At 39.0% G+C, this 22557-nt stretch overlaps 2 long non-coding RNA genes across 3 annotated transcripts in view; both read right to left on the bottom strand.

Moving 5' to 3' along the window:
- Positions 1-233: 233 nt before the first annotated feature.
- Positions 234-7293, bottom strand: LOC306805755. The gene is made up of 3 exons (XR_013775290.1): positions 6059-7293; positions 2392-2619; positions 234-944 (listed from the first exon to the last, which is right to left on the bottom strand). It is a non-coding gene; the product is annotated as an uncharacterized lncRNA (long non-coding RNA).
- Positions 7294-7367: 74 nt separating this feature from the next.
- LOC306805754 overlaps positions 7368-22557 on the bottom strand; it is a 444702-nt gene continuing 429512 nt past the window's right edge. For both annotated transcript variants that reach the window (XR_013775288.1, XR_013775289.1), the window contains one exon: positions 7368-7434. This is a non-coding gene — a long non-coding RNA (uncharacterized lncRNA). The remainder of the gene's footprint in view (positions 7435-22557) is intronic.

Here is a 22557-nt window from a genome sequence, read left to right as displayed (position 1 = left end):
TTTCACAGGTGTAACAGCTCCTTTTCCTTCTAATGTACTGACTGCATACTGAAGGAGAAAGCTCAGGGGTTCAGGTTTTTTATATACTTTTATCCAAAGGAGGTGTAAGAAGGTCTTTAGAAGTCTGATCTATATGTAAGGAATAGCTACTAACAGAACCATCTGCCTCTCAAACAGGTGAAATTATATATAAAACTTTGACTTCACAAATGACAGTCGCCTGTTGCTCCCACTTTTGCAACTCTTTCTGCATTTACATGCCACTAGAAGATATGCAACTCCAAGCTGGTTTCTTTTACAAGTGCTGCATCTATCATGTCAGTCATCATAGACCCACATGTCAGAGATGTCTCTTTGTATAAGGATACCCTTGGGTAACCAGGGTCAGTAAAAATTGTGTTTTTTCCTTATGACAATGCAAATAGGACAGAAGCTGCATACTTTTCAGGCTCACTAAAAATGAGGCAAACATAAAAACCATAAAACAAAAACACAAGGCTGAAAAAGTCCAGCAATTCCAATATTTTATGTCTGATAATTACCAGTAGTGGATGTTCAGAAGCAGAAGTGTAAGAACAGGCCAAATACTGAAGCTTGGCCAGTGTTATGTACCTTCCCTGTAACCTGTGGCTAGGAAATCTTGTTCAGACTTGGGCAGCATGTGGTGAGATTACCAAAATCTTTAAGCTAGACTGGAGGCCAGTTGTTAACAATTCTTGAGGCTATATAGACCTTACTGCTTTAATGTTAGAGTAAAATTATTTTTTCCTACTTTTCAGTGATCTGAAATGATACCTGCACTCATCTAAACAATCTTCATTGTTCTTCATTGCCCCCAGCACTTTTCCCCAAATCCTTTAATCAGCTTGGATCTGAGAGGTGAAAGCAGACACTTTACAATGAGCTTTTTGGAACTTGTGCTGACACTTTAGTTCTAGACACACCTGTGAAATGTTAAGACAATTGTTAGGAAAGTTGGGAGAATTAAAGGAGTTGAACCAGAATGGCAACATCAATATTCTCTACTAGTGATGGGAGAGAGCAACAATTCACTACAGTGTTTCTAAGAGCAAAAGTGCTAAGGCCTGGCATTTGTAGGATGGTTTGGAGATTGTGGAGCAGGCTTCAGAAAGCTTACCAGCCCCAGCTGGGTGATAATTTTCAATGGCCACAGCACAGGTAGACATCTCATCTAATTTAAGGAGTACACTTAGACAAGTATTTGGGAGATTCATTAATGAAATTTGACCTGGAAAGCACAACACCTTTCATCTGTATAGAGGCAGCAAGTAAGATGGAAGGAGCATTTGGGGTGGAGTGGTTCAGCCTGCTGAGCCCACCTGTCATGGTCCTGACAGAGAAGAACCTTTCCCCCATGAAATAAAGCTATCAAAAGGTAAGAGGATTTCTTTGCAGCCAGACAGGGTAAAAGAAGGGATATGTGAAATTTTCTTCCTAGGGTTGTTAAGAGTCTCTACTGGCAAAACTAATGGGCAATGTAGCAAGTTATAGTATTTTTTTAAGAAACCAATGCGACTAGTCAGTTCTAGGACACAGATTGAAAAATATAAAAGCAGTTATGAATTCCATTAGCTTTTTTGAAACCAAAGGAATTTTACCACCACAAGAGAATGAATTCTGCTGCTAGTTACAGTGATCCAATTCCAGTAAAGCTGACAGAACAACTACAGAATTACTAATACTAAACCAAACAGAATTACTACTACTTCAGGTACAGGAAGAATCTGCTCCAAGCCCCTGGAATGCATGTTAGGGTGTGAGGAACAGATATAACTACAGAAATAACTATCTCCCTGTGTTGAGTAAGAGCAAGGGAGAGAAACCTTTTATGATGTTCTACCCTTAAAAAGAAATGTGAACACACAGCTTACTTTTATAAATAAATAAATAAATAAATAAATAAATAAATAAATGTGTTACCTGAAGAACAGTTACACACATTCATTTACACAGGATTTAGTATACATCTGTGCTTTTCAATAGATTATTTCAAACTTTGAGTATTTCCTATAATTCATGTCAATATGCTTGGCTTATTTGTTATAAAATAAAAGAGTTTCTAATTACCCTTTTTGATGTGCAAAACTTCAGTATTCCTCCCTAGTGTTTTTCAGATCGTGTTTCTTATTTTATACTATTAAGCGATAGTAAGACTCAAGACTAATTCTGAACATGGTTTAAATTGCATGTATGTGATAATTAGGCCTTGACCTGGCACTCACCATGGGGTGAGGTCCTCCTGCTACGAGCAATATCAGAAGTCCACATAATTCCAACAGGCCTCGTAACAAGTCAAACATTTCAAATTCCTATTAAATTCAACCAACACTTTGCATATTTCCCTTTATTACAGTGACATACACAATTTACCTTTAAGCCCAAGCAAACCCTGCTTGCCTTCACTGAACCTCAGGAGAGTCTTTGGGAAGAACAAAACCTTCACAGCAGTGACATTCAGAGGCTTATCACAACACACCAGGGACACAAGTAAATCTCGAGCAGTAGGCAAGAGTACAACTGTACTGTTTTCTGTAGTGAGCTTCCTCCATGTAGCAATAAAGAAGGTCGAGGTGAGCATTTTTTTTATACCAGTCAACCCTGCAGAAAGACCAGACAAATTAAGAAGTTTTTGCCAAGCCAAAGGATAGGTTCTATCAGCAGCAAATAACAGCAAGGTAGAAAGTTAAGTGTACAGACTCCTGTCACTTGCCTCTCTTTTTCTTGGGAGGAACTTAGCACTGAATTTACATTTAAGTAAAACCACGGCACAAGACTCACTGGATGCCTATTGGAAGCAACTGGAATATTTTCTTTTTACTTTGAGTCTTGGATTAAACTCTAAATGAGAATAGAGCAAGGCCTGATCTGTGGAGGCATACAGAAAAAATAAATTGTGCTTCTCTATTAAATTGGACATCCAAAGTACTTTATTGAATGTTGAAATGAAATGTGAAATTCTATGACAAGCTCAGGTTTTCTTTCCTGTGCAGCTTTCATTTAACACAAAGAGGCTTATTTTGCATATCATGGGGCTCTTGATCCTGAGCATTAAATATAATAGCTTCCCTAGAAGCTTTATAGCCTTGGCAGGACAGCATAGATTGGCCTTGTTGGTTGATTTGTTAATTCAAACAAGAATAGCACATTTCTAAAACTTTGGCCAAATTAACATCTTTTGACTGTTCCAATGAGCTAATATCACAGTAGAAACCTGGAAGCAGTAGTCAAGTCTTTGATGATTTATTTAGTAGGAGTCATCTTGTAGCTAATTGTCTGCAATTTTTAACCTCATTCATGTGCATTGCTGATTCTTCTTCCAGCATCTGCAGTTTTCTCCTCAAGCCTTCTTACATCTCTGTATGTATCATTTCCAGATGGCAACTCAACTTCATCACAATATTTTTATGAACTTGCCAAACCACATCCAAGATCTTCAGACTCAAAAGTAAAAGATAAAATCATCCTCAGAGGGCACCTCACCCTTCTGCACCCAGGCACATGAACAAAAAAAGAGCTTTAGGCTCTGACATTTTTTATTAATGATGAGTCACAGCTTAGGGGTTTTTGGTTTGCTTTTTTTTGGTGTTGGAATTTTCACTCACAGATTTCTCACCTTGAAATCATATCAAAAAGAGAGTAAATACTGGTGTGCCATGTTTTCTGTTTGTACTGCATAAGTCACCATCTCTGTAGTGCTGCCCCAGTGACATGCATGCCTGCCAGTCATGCAGATGTACCACAGGAAGAATGAGGGATGACCAGGCAGGAAAGTTTTGGCTGGGAGTGTAGCAGACTTTTACACCACACTGGCAGTAAATCTTAGCAGAGATCAGAATCAACTCAAGACATTTGATGGCTGTAACCTAGATCTTCCTGGTAAGTTCAAAGAAGAATCTGACTCACTGTGTGGCTCTGTTTCCACCACGGTTTAAAGATTGTCCTGATGTCTGTTAAGTCATAGAAATACAACAGTTCTAGTCACATTTCTGGCTAATCTCATGTGATTCTTCATGAGATAGAAAGTCCTTCCTGGTGATTCTCTGCCTTCAGTTGCTCCAGTGCATGACAGCAATAGTCATGTGTCTGTTCTGGGGTGGTTTTATGCCATGAGTGAATGAAGAGCTCTTTATGCCTGGTTTCTGTCTCCTGTTTTTGTTTATGAAGAAGACTGTGTCCCTTGGGAGAGGGAAGATACTCTATTTGGGCAATATTATTACCATCATCTACTGTGATCCATGCCTGTGGGAAGATATTTTGTAAAATAATAAGTTCTATTTTGCTAATGTAGCTATTGTTTAAATGTAAAATATAATTAGAGTATCCACCCAGGGTGTATGTTGTTGTGTAATTTTATAATACTACATCTAGATGAGTGTTGGCATTCTACCTATGTACTTAACCACACCCAGGAATGCTAGTATTGCACAATTACACACATCCTGTTGACTAATTATATAATAATTAGTATTTTTAGCTTTCAAAGATGCACTCAAGTCAGTTGTGCAAGATTTTAAGTCACTGCAAATTAATGACAAAGGATAACAAATATATCTAGTAAACAATGCTGTCCAGATAGCTTACTGAGACTGGACAGAGTTTCCAGCAAACAGCATGCAATATTTCATACTTCTTTTTAAAATGTATGACATTTTCTAAATGGCAGAATCCCCCCCCACCCCTTACTTTGGGTTATACCTTTTTAAAAAAACTGTTGAAATATTTAGTATGAAGTATGTTTTGTATTCAAAACAGTTAGATTTTCTGTAGTCTGCCTCTTTCTGAGTTATGATTACTTATCATGACCAGAGATAATTTTTGGCTGAAAAGGCATTGTGATGTGCCTAGGGAAGGAAGATTGTTCAATGTCAACTCTGGAAAGAGTCTGGAAAACACACTTTTAGTTAGCAATTACTTACAAAGTATCCCAAATGCTGTTGTTGTAATAAAGTGCTACTGATTAGCCCTCACCACTTGGATTTGGAACAGATTTTCCATAAGCCTGAATGGAATGACTTGATCTGGTTGGTCTCTTGGTTCTCATGATGTTGATCAGATACTGGATGAAAAGTCTGGCTCACCATATGCATTTGGGGGATTTAAGATCAGAGACTTTTTGTTGCAGTCTTGTCTTACATGTGTTTAAAAAAATTCTTGTGTAATGCAACTTCTAAACTTGCTGTTAATCTCAATTCAGTAAAAATTTACAGAAGGTGGCACAGAGGCCAAGCCCTGGGTCTTGCTAGGGCACAGTCTGATTAGCTGCAGTGCACCAAGTGGATTGAATGGGATGTTTCAGAGTATTTCTGGTCTGCCATTGCTAGTTTCCCTGGAACCCTCAGTTGTGCACATAGACCTTTATGGTGAGGAAGAAAGAAAATATGGACTATGTTCACACCTCCAACTCTGGTTGCAAGGCAAAAGAGCAAAAGATATTTTGCACATAGCTTCATTTTTTTTTTTTTTCTCTTCATGAATTTGATTTCTAACCTGTCAATTACTGAGGCAAAAAATAATTTTTCAAGACTTGAAAACAAACCACTGTCCAGGAGTTTCTGTTTGGACTGTTTCTCTTTTCACAAGGAAAGAGGTTATAGTGCAAGACCAGCTTCTTTCAGCTGGTCTGAAGAGGAACTTTTTGCTGCCCTAACAAGTTAAAAATTGGTATTTTAGTCTGAACATTTGTCCTCACCAGGCAGTTACTTTTCAGTGAATTAACACTTCTATGAAAGCAAAGTGGGGCTGTTGGGAAGGAGAATCATATGAGACAGCTGAAATAAATAACTGTTCAGTTTAGGGACACATGCAAGTGGCTTCCTAACTGCCCCTAAAGCCTTAGCAGCCCCTCTACCCCAAATATCAGCAATAAAGTCAGGACTGCACTGCACTTGTCTGCTGCTGGCAGAATTTAAAAAGAGGCCAACTTTCTGAATTTGTAATTTGGGCTCCTGTTACTTCTAAAAAATCTTCTTTTATGTTCATTGCTTTCTTGCCTGGGGTGCTTCACCCATGACTGGTAGACAAGAAATTTCATCTTCACCTGTTTATTTTGGTCACCACTGGCAAGCAAACAGCAACCTGATTTCCCACTGAGAACCAGTGTTTCCTCTGGGAGTAGTTGCTTGAAAAACTGTTCTTCAAACATAAGGCCACAGTTGACATGACTGGTCAAATTCCTCTTTTCCCTTCTTTCCTAAAAAAAACAAAGGCACAATGCATCTATGCACCTTGCTATACCCCTCCAACAGAAATGCTGTGGCTCATCTGCATATATGATGAGCAGTATTTAATTATTGAAAATAATCCAAACCAAAAAATTGCACCTGGCCAGCAACATAAGACCAACTTGCTTCCTGATGTGATTTTAAATGGCTGAGATATTAAACACTGAAAAACGGGGTTTATAATGGAAATACTGACAGACTATTAACTATAGCAGTGCTGCTCTAATAAATGAAATAGCCTGTCGTAATCTCTAATTCATAAATATGCAAATACAAGGTAGAGGATTTGCTCCAAAGGATGTCTCTATAATTTTAACTGACCTTTTCTGATACTAAATGAGCCTGTTGCTTCTGGTTTTATGCATTAAATAGAAGTAGAGGGAATCCTGTCTCTTTACATCCAAGGCCCACTTCAGCTCCCATAAGTGCCAGAGGCAAAATCCTTGCTACCTTCCACAGGAAAAATCTGGCCCCAGAACATGTAGAATATGAGACACCTGGCATTAAACTGAACTCCTGACTGCACTTGATTTTAATTTTGCTCTCATCTGTGTTAATTATTATTATATTAATTCTTCTGTTTGGGAGAAATTAAGCACACATTTGCCCCATGTGTCAAAGAGCTTGACCTGCCAAAAGGCACTTGCTCAGTGATAAACAGACCATCAACACAATGATATAAATGTTGAATTTTGGCCAGTTTCCTGTTCTGCACCAAATGGAAGTAAATCCACTGACTTAATATTTAATAACCTAAATGTAATTTCTTTTTTCTGCCTCGCATTGCACAGTAAAGAATTGGATGGCTAGCAGTTTTGCAAATTCCCAACCCCTAATTATTTTAAGCTATTCATCCTGGTATCTGTCCATTGATGCTCAGCCAAATTGCCAGCAGGGGAGAGATCTGTCCAATCCAGGAGCTAAATGAGTCACTGAGAGTCAATCTGTTTTTTTCCCTTGCTGCTGGGATTTCCTTGGGTCCTGGCCTCTCTGTTCCAATCACACAGACACAGCTCCAGGCGTGGGTCCCCTTTGGCTTCAGCTGCCTCCTGTCCCCCGTGTCTGCTCTGCCCATCACAGCTGTTGGTGGGTTCTTGTGAACACCAATGCACACACTGCTCTTACTGCTCCCAAGGAAAATGAAGACATCTTGGCCTTGCTGAATTTGCTGATGAAGTAATGTATCAGGTATCTAGACAGAAAGCAAACCACATGAATAAAATGTGTCATCTGAGTTAGATACTAATTTATTTGCCTTAAGTTCTGGGAACAATATCTGCAGGGTTTTTTTTTCCAGAAAATTCGGTTAAGTTCCATAGAAACTGAATACTAATACGATTTGTGTAGCATGGAAGACAAATAGGAAACAGAAAAAATAGACTCATCAGAAATATTAGCTGCTCACTATCAAAATATCTGACAATGCCACAAATACAATTTATAAGCAGGAACATTTAGAGCCTAACTTTTCACTAAAAAGCAAATTCCCCGCCTCGTCCCTTTTAGGGACAGGATTCAATTACACAAAAATATGCAGCAGACTTAAGGACTGCATGTAAGATTAAGATAACTGGTATTTCATGGTAAATGATTAAATTAGCTGACACAGTTTTATCCTGAACTTTGCCATTAAAACTGACATTTTTGTGCCACGCACATTGTAGGCTGCTGGTAATCTAAACTGCCTTTCTTCTTTCAAAGACTTTAAATAGCTGAAGAACTCTTGTTCTTTACTCTATTTGCAAATGTCTGGAAAATATATCTACAATATAACAAGATGAACTAAGCACAGGACTTTTTTTTCCCCTCATCTATCATACAAATACCTTGAGAAAACAGCAAGGAGGTTCCAAATGCCCAGATTAAGCTCTGCAACATGCACTTTAATCAAGTAATTTATGTGACTCTACAGAGATGAGAACATGCTGTCCTCCTCATGGTGAGTGAAAATAGAGAAATGACAGAATTCTCTTACTAAGAATTTAATTATTCCTAGTATACAATTTTAAACCACTCTATGTTTATTCCTCTTCCTTTCAGGCTTGCCTTTTTATGATGGCAGGAATTGTAGGAATAATTTTGATATAAACCAGACATAGAAGTGTAGGGATGAAATGTCAGAGCTGGTTGTAGTCATTGCCCTTCAGCTGAGTTAGCTGGGAAGGAGCAACTCTACTCCTCAGTGAAGATACTCAGTCTTCAAGCAAAGTGAGGCACATGTCACTGCACACAGCAAGGACCAGGCCAGCCTGATCAGACACAGGGACTATGAGAGAAGCACAGTTCCTCAATATTGCACTGACAGACCACCACACTGGGTGGGAAGAAAAGCCACAGAGGCACTGCAGAAATGGAGAGAGGTGGCAGGACATGAGCCAGTGCATCCCTATGAGAGGCCAAGGGTGAGCATAAGGAGTGGCTCTGGCTGAAAGAGCTCCCATGGGCAACTGGATGAACTTATTTTAACAGCTGTTTGACTTGTCCAGTGGTCAGAAAAGCAGATCTTTGTCCTTTCTTTGTACATACATGGAGTTACATAAAAGCAGATTGTGACTCTCACAACACTTTCTTTTCATAATTAGTACAACCTAGAATACCTCAAATTTTCAGCCAGCCATGAAATTCAAAAGAAGTAGTTCTAACAATACAAAAGCACTGGGACTAACATACTAATCCAGAACAGTGGTCCAGCATGTCCAGTCTTTAAGAAACAGGATCCTTACACACTTGTGGATATGATACAAGAGGAATGACAATTATTATTACAGACTACTTCATGGGACACTTAATTCCTCATCCACAGGCTCCAGAAATTGAAGTTTTATGATGAAGTTATGCATGCATCATATTATACTACTTTCTGTACACTGGCACAAAGATAAAAGAAGTCTCCAAACAATGACTAAAATTTGGAGAGGTAAAAACCTATCTCTTTACATGAACTCTCTGCTAGTAACCAAGATCTCTGCTGGAAAACGTAGTGGAAGCTCAGCAAACACCAGAAAAAAAAAAAAAGTGATTTTTATTCCAGGAGAGAATTTGGCCCTTTATTCTTAGTGCAGACTTATCAGAGGTGTGTGCATAATAGGAATGTTATGTAATTTTGCTGTGGCAAACTTTTTGGATAATTTTTTATTCATGAACAGTTGAGCAAGATTTTAGACTCTTTATATCTTGGATCAGTTCTAAGAAAGAAGAAGAAGAAGAAACACAGCTTTTTACACAGCACCTTCCCCAGCAGTCAAAAACTGCAGTTTATATAGCAACTGCACAATCACACCATTATCATCAAAGCATCACTTTCATCCCTGAAAATCATGATGGTCATGAAGTCAAAGAAAGGTCCACAAAGACAGTTTCATTGTTTGAGAACTCATGCAAAAGTTGAACATGAATGAAACTCAATCTGATTATCAAAAAATCAAAGCTGTATGATGATCTCACAAACTATGGTATTCAATTAAAACTTCTCATCTGTCCTACATTTTTTGTCTTTTAAAAGACAGAGCTACCTTTACTGTATCTTTGTATGTTTTAAACTTTGAAAACCTTTCACAGCAGACATTACTTGAATTATCTAGGTTTCTTACTCCAAAATGTTTCACTGATCATTCATTATTAATTGAGTAAAATGAGGGTATCCATGATAAATTTTTGTCTATCTCAAAGTATTAGAAAGGATATGAAAACATCTTGTTCATAGTGCTAACTTTTAGATGACATATGACAGTACAGGCCCAGTTTTTTCACTGTCACATAGAAGGAGGCTCTTAACAACCCAATCACTTTTTATTACTTTTTTCCCAGTTTCTGGGCACTAATAGTTTCAGCCTGCTCTTCCACTTAGCAGAAATGCATTCAAAGAATATAACCATGACAGGACTGGATGTGGGTAACAGGAAGCCTATCAATATCAGAGATTAGAATCCTAAACATTTTCTAGTTCTTTTTGTAATTAATGGATGTTCTTTAAACTTGAATGCTCTGGAGAGGAAACAAGAAGTCTCTGGCAGCTCCTAGGTCTGGGAATGATATCTTTCAAAACATTTCAGTAACTGGTGCTCTTTTATTAAATATACTGCAATATAACTGTACACAAAACTTGAAATGCTCCTTTTCAAGTGGCTGAACACAGGAATGAAACACAACCTAGAGAGGAGCCACATTAACCCAGAAAAAAAAAGGCACTGGCTCCTTTTAGTGATTCAAGTTCCTGGGTACAACTTGCTGCTTGTCATTTGGCTATATAGACAGATGGGCTAGACTGAAGTCAGTAGGGCTACTTGTGATATACTCCACAACTGAACATATTTGGAAAAAGCTGCTATACTAATTTACTCATTTACATTTTAGAATGCTTTCAGTTTCTCTACAGCCACAACTCAGCTTGGGTTCTCCACAGCCAGAAAGGGTCAGGCCTATATGTAAGAGAAGCAGACAGAGAACAGAAGTTGTGCAAAGCTGGCCATGGACTTAATAAGAGCTTGATTCTGTACCAATGAAATCAACAGGAGTTTGGCTCTTGTTTGCAATGGGAGGTGGATCAGCGTTTTATGCCAGCTGTTCCCTGCTGGGTAGGGATAATCCCTTTGAAACAAAATATTTAACTTGTTCTCACTCTGTTGTTGTAAGAAGGCTTCCCATGAAAATGCTTTCATGAGAATTAAAAGGTGTGTCCCATTTTTATTTCCAAATATCCCCCCCCAACCCCGTAGTATATAGTTGCTGATAAAAAAAAAAAAAAAACAACCAAAAAACCAAAACCCAACACCCTCTACCTGTTATTAAGCCACGAGTTCACAAAAAATGCCAGAGAAATCGGTTACAGGATGGAACTGGGTCACCTGTTTGTTCTGTTGGCCATGAGAGCACTTGCTCCTTCCTCAGCTAGGAGATGCAGCAAGGAAACATGTTATTCCAAACAGCTGCAATTGAAGAGAGATCCCATGGGCAGAAGTAAAATAACTGAGGCCTCTGCAGGCAAATAGAAGATAATAAAAAGTCCAAACTTCCAACAAAAAAATGCAAAGAGTCATGACTAACAGTGTGGGAAAAGTATCAGAGAGATGGGAGCTAAGGTGTCCTCCAGTCTGGATCTGAGTACAGACTTTAGTCTCAGATGCTGTTTCTGTGTTTTGTTTTCATGTTTTACAGTGAAAATGAGGTTCTAAAACATGGCTGATGCCCAGCTTGCTCTACAAATCAGCAGCAGTGGCTTCTTCTAGTCCCTGTATGTGTTGGTCAAGTTCAAACATAATGTGAAAGTTGGGCCCATTTACACCAACTCTCAGTTGGGTACACTCCCTCTCCCTCCTCTGGCTGAGGTCCATTTGGCTGACAAACCTGGAACATAAAGTCTGCTAGGTTTTATAAAGCAATTATTTAATTTTAAAAGTCTCTTTCATTACATTCTAATGGGATTTCCATAAAATATAGTCCTCCACAATATTTGGGAACTTTTGTTGTCACCATAAATGATGACAATTTTTGAAGAGTTCTAGAAGACTTAAAGACAGGAAACTTCCAGAGACAGAGCTGTTTGGCCTGGCAACTGAGAACTGAACCTACAGTAGAGTTACATCCTCCAGAAGCAGGAAACTTATGGAATCATTTGAGCCTAAGAGACTGTGACATTTTTATAGAATGAAAGGGGGAACTGAGAGATACTGTGACAGAGCCGGGAGCTGCAGCTGGCTGGCTGTTCCATGGAACATTCCCCTCATAGGTTTTTATGACTCTCCTAGCCCTAATATTAAACACTTGACCTTTTTGTCAAACACTATTTTATATTATTAGGTTGGATGATTAGTTACTAAATATACCATCTGTAGTAAATAGGAAATTGTGTAGTCTGATGCTTTTAGTCTTAGACCTTTCAGGTACTGGTCCTTTGGCATTTAACATTACAACACTGAGTGCTCTTATATTAACTTAAGTCCCTTGGTAAGCAAGAAGTGCACAGCATTTTCACACAGAGCAGAGGGGTTTCTTAGACGGCATTTCCTGAGTGGAGAATGCTGTAAACATGGTGAAGTCAGGGATAATTATGAGCCAGCTGATGCTGAACAATACACCTTATTCTACAGCCTAGGAATAAGTTCATTTACTTTTTAAAATTCTGTAAACCAGAACTTTGCAAATGACTCTGCCCTGTGTCTCTCTCACTGGTGAACCCTTTTATTCATCCTCTCCCCTCTCACATACAGAATGGTACTAATGTTAGAAGCAGAACTGATCATTTGCTTTTTTACCTCTCCCTCCCAGCACTTCATACTCTGTTTTGGGAAACCCTGCTGTAAACCACTCCCTCCCATAAATCCCACCTCAAATATTTGGATTTAAAAATATGTGGTTACAGACAGCATGACCCTGAATTTGTGAATATTTGAATTAATTTTGGAAGACAAAAAAAGATCAAAAGTCTTTCTGGAACTTATAACGGTTTTAATAGGATTGGATCAAAATGCTAGTGCAGAAACATCTATTACCCTTAGAGGACAAGCTGCATGAAGAAGAAAAAAGAGACTTATTAGTAAACACTGTGGAGCTTATTTAGAAGAGCACCCCATGGAGTCCATGTAACATATTTATAGTGTACAACTTCAGACTGGACATAGATTTATGATTTGGGTAGGTGACTCTGCATTACCAGCAAATGACAGAAGTGCTTTATTTTTCAGCAGACTGGGTCTGGTTCTGATCTCAGTCCTGAAATGTAGGACTGGTACAGCTCCAGTCATTTCTGAAGAATCATTTCTGCCTGATACCAAAGTTTCAGTTGGTCTACTGGATTTAATAAGCCAGCTGCTCTAAATCCTAGAATAGATTTCCTCACTGTTAATTCAGGATGGTACTTGTTAGGCAAGCAAAGCCCAAGGACTCACCCATTTATGTGAGCAAGGGATGAGAAGACTAAACTGCAGGATTTGGCCTCAAATTTGCAGAGCTGTAATTATATTTTCTTTGATTACACACAAGTGTGATGGAGGCAGCCCATGCACAAACCAGATAACATGACCTTTCTGCAGTTTAACTTCTTGCTATTAAAACAGGCATGTTTGAGCACTATGAGAATTAGAAAAAATTAGGAAAAAACAGCCCTTCTAAAATCACAGTGTCTGAAAGGTTAATGAACAGTGAATCCTAGTCAGGAGCATCACCACGTTCCTGCAACTGCTGTCCCCTTTGGTCTTCAATAATAATAATGGCAAAATATTACTGAAGCTGAAGATACTCCACTGTGGTAAAGCATGGTTATTTAGCAAACAAATAAACTGCTGGAAGGCTGCTGTGTTCTAGCATCTGCCAAATGGAGTTTCTTCTGCCTCCTCTCTTTCCAGATGCCCTCTGTGTTGCTCACTTCACCTCTTGGCACACACCAGGGCAGTGACACAGGACAATGGGAGGCTTAGGGCAGCTCCTAGTCACTGCTTCCAGACTGGGAATGAGCTGGGACTCTTCCACAGTCCTGAAAAACACCATCCTGTAACAGTGGAACTTCAGCAGCTAAGAATTTGCTCCCCAGGCATCCAACAGATATTTTCTGATCTCAGAAAGCCACAGAACAAGAAAGCCTGGTTGCAGGACCAGCAATTCCACCTGTTAGATGTTTCATTATAGAAGTGTGTTCAAATATTTAAACATTCAGTCCTTGATTACAGGATATATCTCTACAGCACGGGACAACAATGAGAGACTTTTCTGGCCTAATCACAAGAATCAGCACGTACCTGTTTATCTCAGTGCTTTGCTCCCAGTTGCTGCACACAACTTGTTGAACCCACCTGAGTTACCTTTATACTTTGAAGAAGTTTACATCTGTCCTAGCTGGAGATCTAAACTTCTAAAATCTACAGGCAAAAGTGATGACTAATTCAAATGCCCTTTTATATATGGATCTTGATGTAAGTATTGTCACTCTTTGGCCATATTCAGCTTCCACATCAGTAGGTGCAGAAATGGGCATGGAGCAGGAAAAGGAGTAACAAAGAAAAGATGAAATAGAAGAATTGTGCTGCTTATAAGATATTAAATAGGGTTTGGTTTTTGGTTTTTTTTTTTTTTTTTTTTGCTGCTACTCCAACCCTTTTGTCTATGCTACTGACACAAAGAAGATAAAAAAAAGGGTTTGTTAGAACACAGCAGATTCATTTGCACCATTTAAGAATTTGGCTCAAGAAGTAAAATCACTGTTTACACCACAGCTGGCCTTGGTTCATTGGTTTTGTTACATTACCTAGTCTCTTTGCTAAAGAAAAGGCATTCTAATTCTATGTTATTGCAACATTGCCTTGACTCTTGAAGTCCATGGAGCTCTTCCAGGACTATGAGTGCAGAGCAGAGCAAGAATATAAAAACCTGTTATGATGCTGGTGCTTAAAACAGAGAGCTGTATTTGCTGAAGGATTCTGTAATTCTCTGGACTGTTAAAAAATAGAGTGGTATATGCATAAACCACTTTCAAATACATGATAACATACGCCATCCTATCCACTTATACCCTAAATCAGCAATTTTCTAGTCTGTGTGGCTCATCAGAGAACTTCAGTAGTAGCATTTTGCTGCATAAATTCCATTAGCTGTATCCACGAAAAGCCACTTCTAAAATGGTGCTGCAATGATGAGTTTTTCCCAAATAGGTTCAAGTGAAATAATGGAAGTTAAACACAAAAGTCCATAGCAGGAAGTTGGTAGCAAAGCTGCAAAGAGTGTGGCAAGAGACCTGGCACCAAGATGCAGCACAACTCCCTCAGCTCAAACCCATTCAAACTACTTAGCTGTCAATCACAAAGTAGGACAGAAAATTCTTGTCAGCAGCTAGTGGACACTAGCCAGTTTAATGTAACAAATTATGTGATTCACTATCAGAATTGGAATTAGGAAACAACTAGATTTCACCAAATCTGTTTGTTGTCTCATGTATGCCAAGGTATGCCATGCCTATTTTCCCTCTCCTTGTATCTGAAGGATTATGTTTCTCAGTGAACCTAACAACATCCACTGGCTTCCTTGAGGCAAAATCTCTCTCTTGAGAGTGAGGAAACTATTCCACATAATGAGAAATCAAAATTCAGATTCCATCTCCAGAAGACCATTTCCCATTTATACCATTTTGTTCTCATCCTGTATGGTTTTCAAGCATAATTTACCAAATGTGATATAACCACCCATAGTCAGCCAGACTTGTGGATGTTTGCCCTCTTCTGTATTACCCAAGGACATTAAATGCTTTAGTTTGGCCAAAACATGTTTTAGCTGTGGGCTTGTTTTGCTATGGCTCACCATTTTTTCCATTGGCAGAAAGGATAACATAGGTTACGTTTGTTGAGAAGGAGCTTTCTTATAAATCAGGCCAAAACACAATGGCTCAGTTTCTTCATCTAGGATCTTCAGGTCTGCACTGCAACCAGACATGTCCCAGGCACCATCTGCCCATCTGTGCAAATGTCAGCAGAGCTACACCACTGCAGCCAGAACGTCTTGAGAAAACAGTTAGTCATGCTGAGAAAGTCTAATATTCTCAGTCACAAAGTTCTAAAGATAATTGTGATGGTTCCATAGAGCAAAAAATAGAGCAAAAAATGAGAAAATGTGTATATAGGAACAAAAAATTGACACATGGGAAGTGTAAGGTGTTATAAATACAGTTGCTGGCATTAACACAATGTGTTATATTCTAAAAAGCAAAGCATAGCAAATATGTCCTTTAAAAACACAAAAGCATAAGCTTTGCCTTTACCCACTAATTTTTCTAAGCTATTTATGCTCAGTCCAGCTCCTGTCAGCTTATCACAAGCTGTGTGTTTTCATTGCAATCTACTGCACAGCATCACTCCAGCTCAGCTGGCATCTCTTGAAGAAAACAAGATGGATTTCACTCCTTTGCTTCACATCTACCCTACATCAATTCCTGCACATAGAACTCCCTTTCTCTCTCTAACAGTGGGATGGTGGTGGGCCAGCTTCAACACCTCACTCATCCATCTCCTTCTCTGCTCAGGCACCTGTCAGCCCCCATGTTTTTGGTGCAAAATGCACCATATCTCAGGCCTGAATATTTCACTGGTATGGTTTATGTCTTGTTCACTAAATATTGCAGCAGGGAAGGGAAAAAAGTCAGATGGTCTTACTAATAAGGCTTTATTTTGAAAATCTTCCAGTGGAGCATCGGAGGCCTCTGGGACACCCTCCCTGTGGTTACATTGAAATAGTTGAAGAAGGTGAGCTAACTAGATTCTGGAGTGTTTATTTTATTTCTATTATTGTAGCTGAGGCACGTGAGTAATTGCAGTGCAGTTTTGCCATCACTGATGACAGAGAATGAGACACATGAATAAGACACTGATAAGTTTTTTAAATAAGAAGCAAAGACCTTTCAAGACTGGATACCATAGAAATTGCTATTAGCAAATCTGTATACCAACCAAAGATGGATACCAATGATACACTCCAAACAAAATGGCTGGGCATTCAAGTTAATCTTGTTTGGCACAGTGCAGGTTGGAACTCCAGATGGATGTAAGCCTGGGGGGAAAGACACATCTGCCTACAGAGTAGCTGCTAATACTGATGTGAGATTTTATATCTTTTCCCCCCATTTTATCAGTGGGATCTAACTTCCCTTTTTCACACAAGGGTCACATCACTTCACCTGTTACTTTTATTGGTTGATTAAACCAACAAAGCAATTACCTATCCATCCTGTGAATTATTGAGGCAGGTCTCATTGAGAGATCTCTGCAGACAATCAGCTGTGCTGAATATTCTAATTTTATCACTCTTGAGACTCAAATTCCTAAACTACAAAAACATTTATTCTTCGACTAAATAGTCAGATTGCAGGTTTAGATTGGTGACATTAGCAATTTTACAGCAAAGGTAGGAAATTTCTGTCATGGTATGGTTACATGACTTCATCAGAGCCACGTACATACACATACACATTGTAATACATTATTTTAGCTGAATATTGCTAATTCTTCCTGTGCTTTGCCACTGCATCTGAGTCAGACCATAGTCCAGACATGATGTCTGCTTCCTGTTGCTGTTTCACATTGCTTTTGTGGCAAAATGGCTGATAGGAGAGAAGAAAGTCTTTGAAGTGTTCTGACAATTTCTGTCAAGAAGATCCCAAAAGTATGGATAAATGCTTTTTTTCTCTCCCAGAACTCGCAGCTAAAGTATCAGAGGGTTCACTGCTGTTACTTTTCTTTTTCAAAACCCATATGAAACCACTTGAGGATATTGTGAAATGGCATGGGCTACAATGTCATCAATATCCTGATGACACCAAGCTCTACGTCTCCTTTTCATTGAAGCCATATGTTACAGCTTCCTTGTGTCTGGCAGAGATAAGACATGGATGAAAGCCAGTTGGCTGAAGCTTTCTCTAGATAACATGAAGGTAGTATATGGGTTTGGCAAGGGAAAAGTGTTTTGAGTTGACAAAAATCTGCTTCCAAAGTTGAGGGAGATTCCCATTGTCAAAATGCACAAGGGATTCACTGCCTCCTACCTCATCCTCAAGTCCCAGAGGCAAAAGTGACCTGTGTGTTTCTTGCTAGATTGTACTCACTAGGCACTCACTGGCTTTCAGTTGACCACTCTGTGTTGGCCAGGCACACAAGGTCAAAAAAGGCTCTGTTAGACCTTTGTCATTACTTTCAGATATTGTCTAGCCTATTCATAGTCCAGTGACAAAGACCCAATGCCTTCCTGATCTACTGATGTAGATCCACCAGATTCCTATGGGAATACCAAGTTTTTACTAATGATTAACTGACATCTTTCTTACCATAATTGAAGCCTGTTGGTACTTATTTTCCTCAGAAGCATATGAAAGGATTTCCTTGATATCCTTTTCTTTGGACCAGTGTTTCTCAGGTAGTTGAAAAGCCACATTATCTTCTTTAAGACCCTTGCTTAGGTTAGATCCCAGATCATTCAATCTTTCCGCACAGAACAATTCATTTTTTAGACTTCTGAATATGCATTTTGCTCTCTTCTCCAGCTGGACTGTATTTCTTGAAATGCAAGCCCCCAATTGAGGAAACAGTAAATCAAGTGATATTTTAGGCTTCTATTAAATATAGGTAGGCAGTAGCACCATTCCTGCTCCAGGCCTTTCTGACATATTTACTGGGTGGAGGATTTTTGCTTGTTATCTCTTCTGCAACATGATAATATGCACTCAGCCTCCCAAACAAAACTATGCTTAGATAACACAGAGACACACAAGGCAATGCAAACACAGTAAGTTCTATTCTCATATTCCAAATTCCCAGCAACATTTGATGTTTGGGTAACATTAGGTTCATCTAAGTTGGCCTTTTTTTTTTTTCCCTGCAATTCGCAGCTCTCAACTGTTGAGCATCTGTCCCATCACACCAGATTTTTTTTAGTCTCACCATTAAGTGGAACCTTTCTTTTATAAAGCATTCTGTCCTGATCCACTTTCATGTCCAATGCTGCTGATTCTTCCAAAAGCTTGAGTCTTTATTGCTCCTTCTAGTCTTTCTTAGTCCTGGCAGAAATTTCCACTGCCCACTTTCTCCCTGCTTCTCTCAAATTAAGAAGCAGGAAGAATTAATCTTCTCTGTCCCTTGGACTAGGTAACCAAGAAGTTAATACTCTAGCACTGTCACTCATCTGGCTGGCATGGGACATTTCCCTGTCAGCTGCAATGCAGCCTTTCCATGTGCCCAGCTAGAAGCCACAAACTGGATAAATAGACACAGCCACCATAGGACTGCCCTTGGTCATGTTTGCAGGTGAGGGACACAGGTTCATGCCCTCCAGAACACACTTCATCCTTGGCATATGTCTCTTGGCTTTTATTTCCACAGTACTTCACTGCCACTATGGGACTACTCTGGAAGCACAGAAGGAACCTCCTCAGAAGCTTTTACTAACACAGAGTGAGGCTACTTATGCAAGGCAGAGAAAAATGAATTAAAAAGGATAAATAATATGTGTTCTTCATATTGTGCATGAACTGCCAAATGCATGCTGGCCTGATTACCTTGATGCCTGGCTTTCTTCAAGACAAGTGGATCAGGGACAAGCACTGATTTGGGCAAAGTAGCTCTGTAGGCAGAATACTGCACCTCTTGGTAAGGCTCACCATGGGGTCCAATAAAACAGGTGACTGGGAGAGTCTGAAACTTTTTAGCAAATAAGCCAAATTAAGTTTATAGAAGAACAGGGATGATGACCAAAGAAGAGCCATGATAGTAATTTCTTAATTACTCTGTCTGCTAAAGAGATAGGCAGTATTTATGTAAACTACATAGATTCCATAGAGCACAAAGAAGTTACTGTTATTCCTCATACTCCCTTAATGAAATTTATAATTCTGCAATTTATTAGATCCTTCTCTCACATGTGGAAATAAAAAAAAAATTAAAAAAATCTTCAAGACACCCCCACAGGAGCACAAGAAGCAGCCAGCTGATGCAAACAGCATGTCAGGGTTTTATGCAGGAACTAGGAGTACTAAAAAGAGGAACAGACACTTTGGAAAAATTCCTGATAGTGTTGGTGGTCAGGTTAGGCTGTCCAGGGAGAGAACTAATGTGCTCTCAAATCATTACTGTGGATTTTTGGTGGATGCAGTGCCATTCATGAAGCAGTTACCCAGATTTGTCATGTGAACAGCCAAGATTTCATGGCTTTCTAACTAGATTTTAAGGGGAATGTTATGGGGCCCTCATGTTTCATGCCCTGGAATTACAAACTGCACAGTGACCATCATAGTACTTAACATACAAACTAATTTAGTATAAATGACAGCCCTGAAGAACTGCATGCTTTGTTATTTGCACATCAGAGTCTTTTTCAGTGTTTTAAGAAAAAAAACACATGTAAATATGAAGACCCTGAGGTTTCCACAGAAAGCTCTGATTAAAAAGAAATGACAACAGACTCACACTCAAGGGGAAAGGACAGTATGGCTAAGTGTAAAGAACAGCTGGGGTATATGTAATGTTACAGTTATTTTTCTGTGCTTCCTCTAGGATGAACTGAAGACCCTGTTTTGTTGATGCTGAGTGCCCTAAAGTCCCATTACACATCTCAGGAAAGAACCTTAATGGTTTTATTGGGATCCATATCTGCACATATAACATGGCCTTTGAAGATGAAAGGATTTTTTTTTTTTCTCTGCTTCCATTTATTACCTCTTGGTTGACATGTTCCTATATGGACACACAGTACCCAGATATCTCTTCCCTTATCAGAGACATCAATAACATTCCCAGAGGAAAAACTCTGGAACACCTATGAAAGTCAGAAGTGTGAGGAATACATCTCAGATGATGCAGATGCAGTCACTGCTGTATGATCAGATAAGCAACATTGCAAGTTCATTTTTGTATGCTAAATAAAATAAAAATGTCAATATTTACACATAACCTTCAAGGCTCTTACATTTGCAGCTCTTTAGTATTCAGTGCAGACCACATTTTCTTTAGTCCGTTACCAACAGCTTGGAAATTTAGTTAGAGGATGCAACCCAAATGTTCCTCCAAATGTTGTTTCCAAATGGTCATCTTGAAAAATGCTGTTTAAAAGGATGAAACCTTTATGTGAAGATATAAGAGCCCTTGCACAGAGCAATATAAACAGCAAGGAAATAATCTGAAGATTAAAAACACTAATGATAAAGATATTACTGTTAGGCATAGTTTAATTTGTTGGTAAGTAAATCACCAGAGGCTTTTTACAGCCTTCTTGGAACCTGACTATTGTGTAGTGCACATTCAACCTCTAAGTGTACAGTGACACAAACAAATAAAAGCAATCATAACAGTTGAAATGCAGTTAGAGACACAATTGAGAACATCTGTATTGTAAGCAGAAATAAATTAGAAATACTGAAGTGTTTTGTAGCTGTGAAACTGAGGGATAAAAGAATAACCTACAGCACCTGGATTAAGCAGTTGTAAATAATGTATAAAGGAAAAATCTCATTACCCCCTGTGTAAACTCCCCCCCAATGAAATATATTTTATGAATGTTGCATCACAGTAATAAATGCAGCATTTGTTTTCCCCATAAACTTTCCATTTCATGACTATAAGATAGTTTGGATTTGGAAATAATGGCCAGTGAATGTACTGTTTGCAGGATTAGTTTCCCTCAACAAGCAGCTTTGAACTGACCTTCAGTTTTTGTGGGCTAAAGAGCAGGGACTTACACAGGCTTAGCAGAACTCATCTTTGTGCCTACAAAGCTGTGTCTGTGTTCTCCAGTTGTAACAGAACCATACTATACAAACAAATCCAAAAGGACCACTAGAGAGTATTTAGACTCTGAGCCTTGAGTGTTGTAATTGCCTGATATCACAAAAGATTTGATGAGATTGTATTAGGTAATAACTAGATACAAATGTGGAAAGTTTTCCCTTTGTAAAAAACAGAGGTCTTGCAGGAGAGTGCTGCATGCTGCAAGATACAGAGCTTCCACTTACAGTAAAAAGAGCAAGTGCCATAGAAGAAAACTGTAATGCTTTTATATATCCATTTTCCTTCACAAATATTGGCAGTTTTGTGTAAAAGTGCCAGGACTGATTCCTTGTTTGTGTCAACTTTGCACTATCAGATTTGCTGAAGTACTCAACAGATTTATTCTAGATTTAGGCAGTGTATTACTGTCAAATTGAACCATTAGCTTTCTCTTGAAGGTATCTTGATTCCTCACACATGAAAGAGGTCAGCTACCTGAAGATCCAGGGCACCAACACTGATCCCCTTGGGCGAGTCCCGAATCATCTGTACATCCGATACAAAATCACCAAGCCACAGCCTGCTGAAGCAGGTGAGAATGAGGATGAGATGCCACAGAGGAAGTCAGCATCTAGAGTCAAACTGAAACCTAAGAGATTACAAATTAAAGGGGCAAGAAGTTCCCACCGGCTGAGAGAGATAAAATGTCACAAACATAAAAACATTATAAAGTTAGGCTTGAGACTGTAGTGCTTTCCCTTTATGATTAATGATTGGGCTCAACAAGGATGGGAAGGGCAAAGCAAAGTTCCTCTTGAACCAGCTTAAAAATGCCACAGCTAAAGAAAAAAATATAGGAACATCAATTTAAAAAAATAACAAAACAAACCCCCTCTACTAAAATGTAAAGGTCAGGAAAGATTTGGGTGTTTTAAAATGCTGTCTTGAAGAAATTTCATAAAGGTTAAGATGTCATGTAGTTTCAGAGTTATGGGCACTGGAGGGGGGTCCTTGAGTGCCAGCTATTCCTCGGGCCACTCTGTGACTGTGAGCTGCAGTGACAGTGGGCAGCGGGGGTGGATCAGCAGCTA

This window comes from Erithacus rubecula (genome assembly GCF_903797595.1).
Source record: "Erithacus rubecula genome assembly, chromosome: 10".
NCBI classification, from domain to species: Eukaryota; Metazoa; Chordata; class Aves; order Passeriformes; family Muscicapidae; genus Erithacus; species Erithacus rubecula.
Note: the sequence above shows the minus strand (reverse complement) of the source record. Positions and strands in the feature narration are given on the sequence as shown.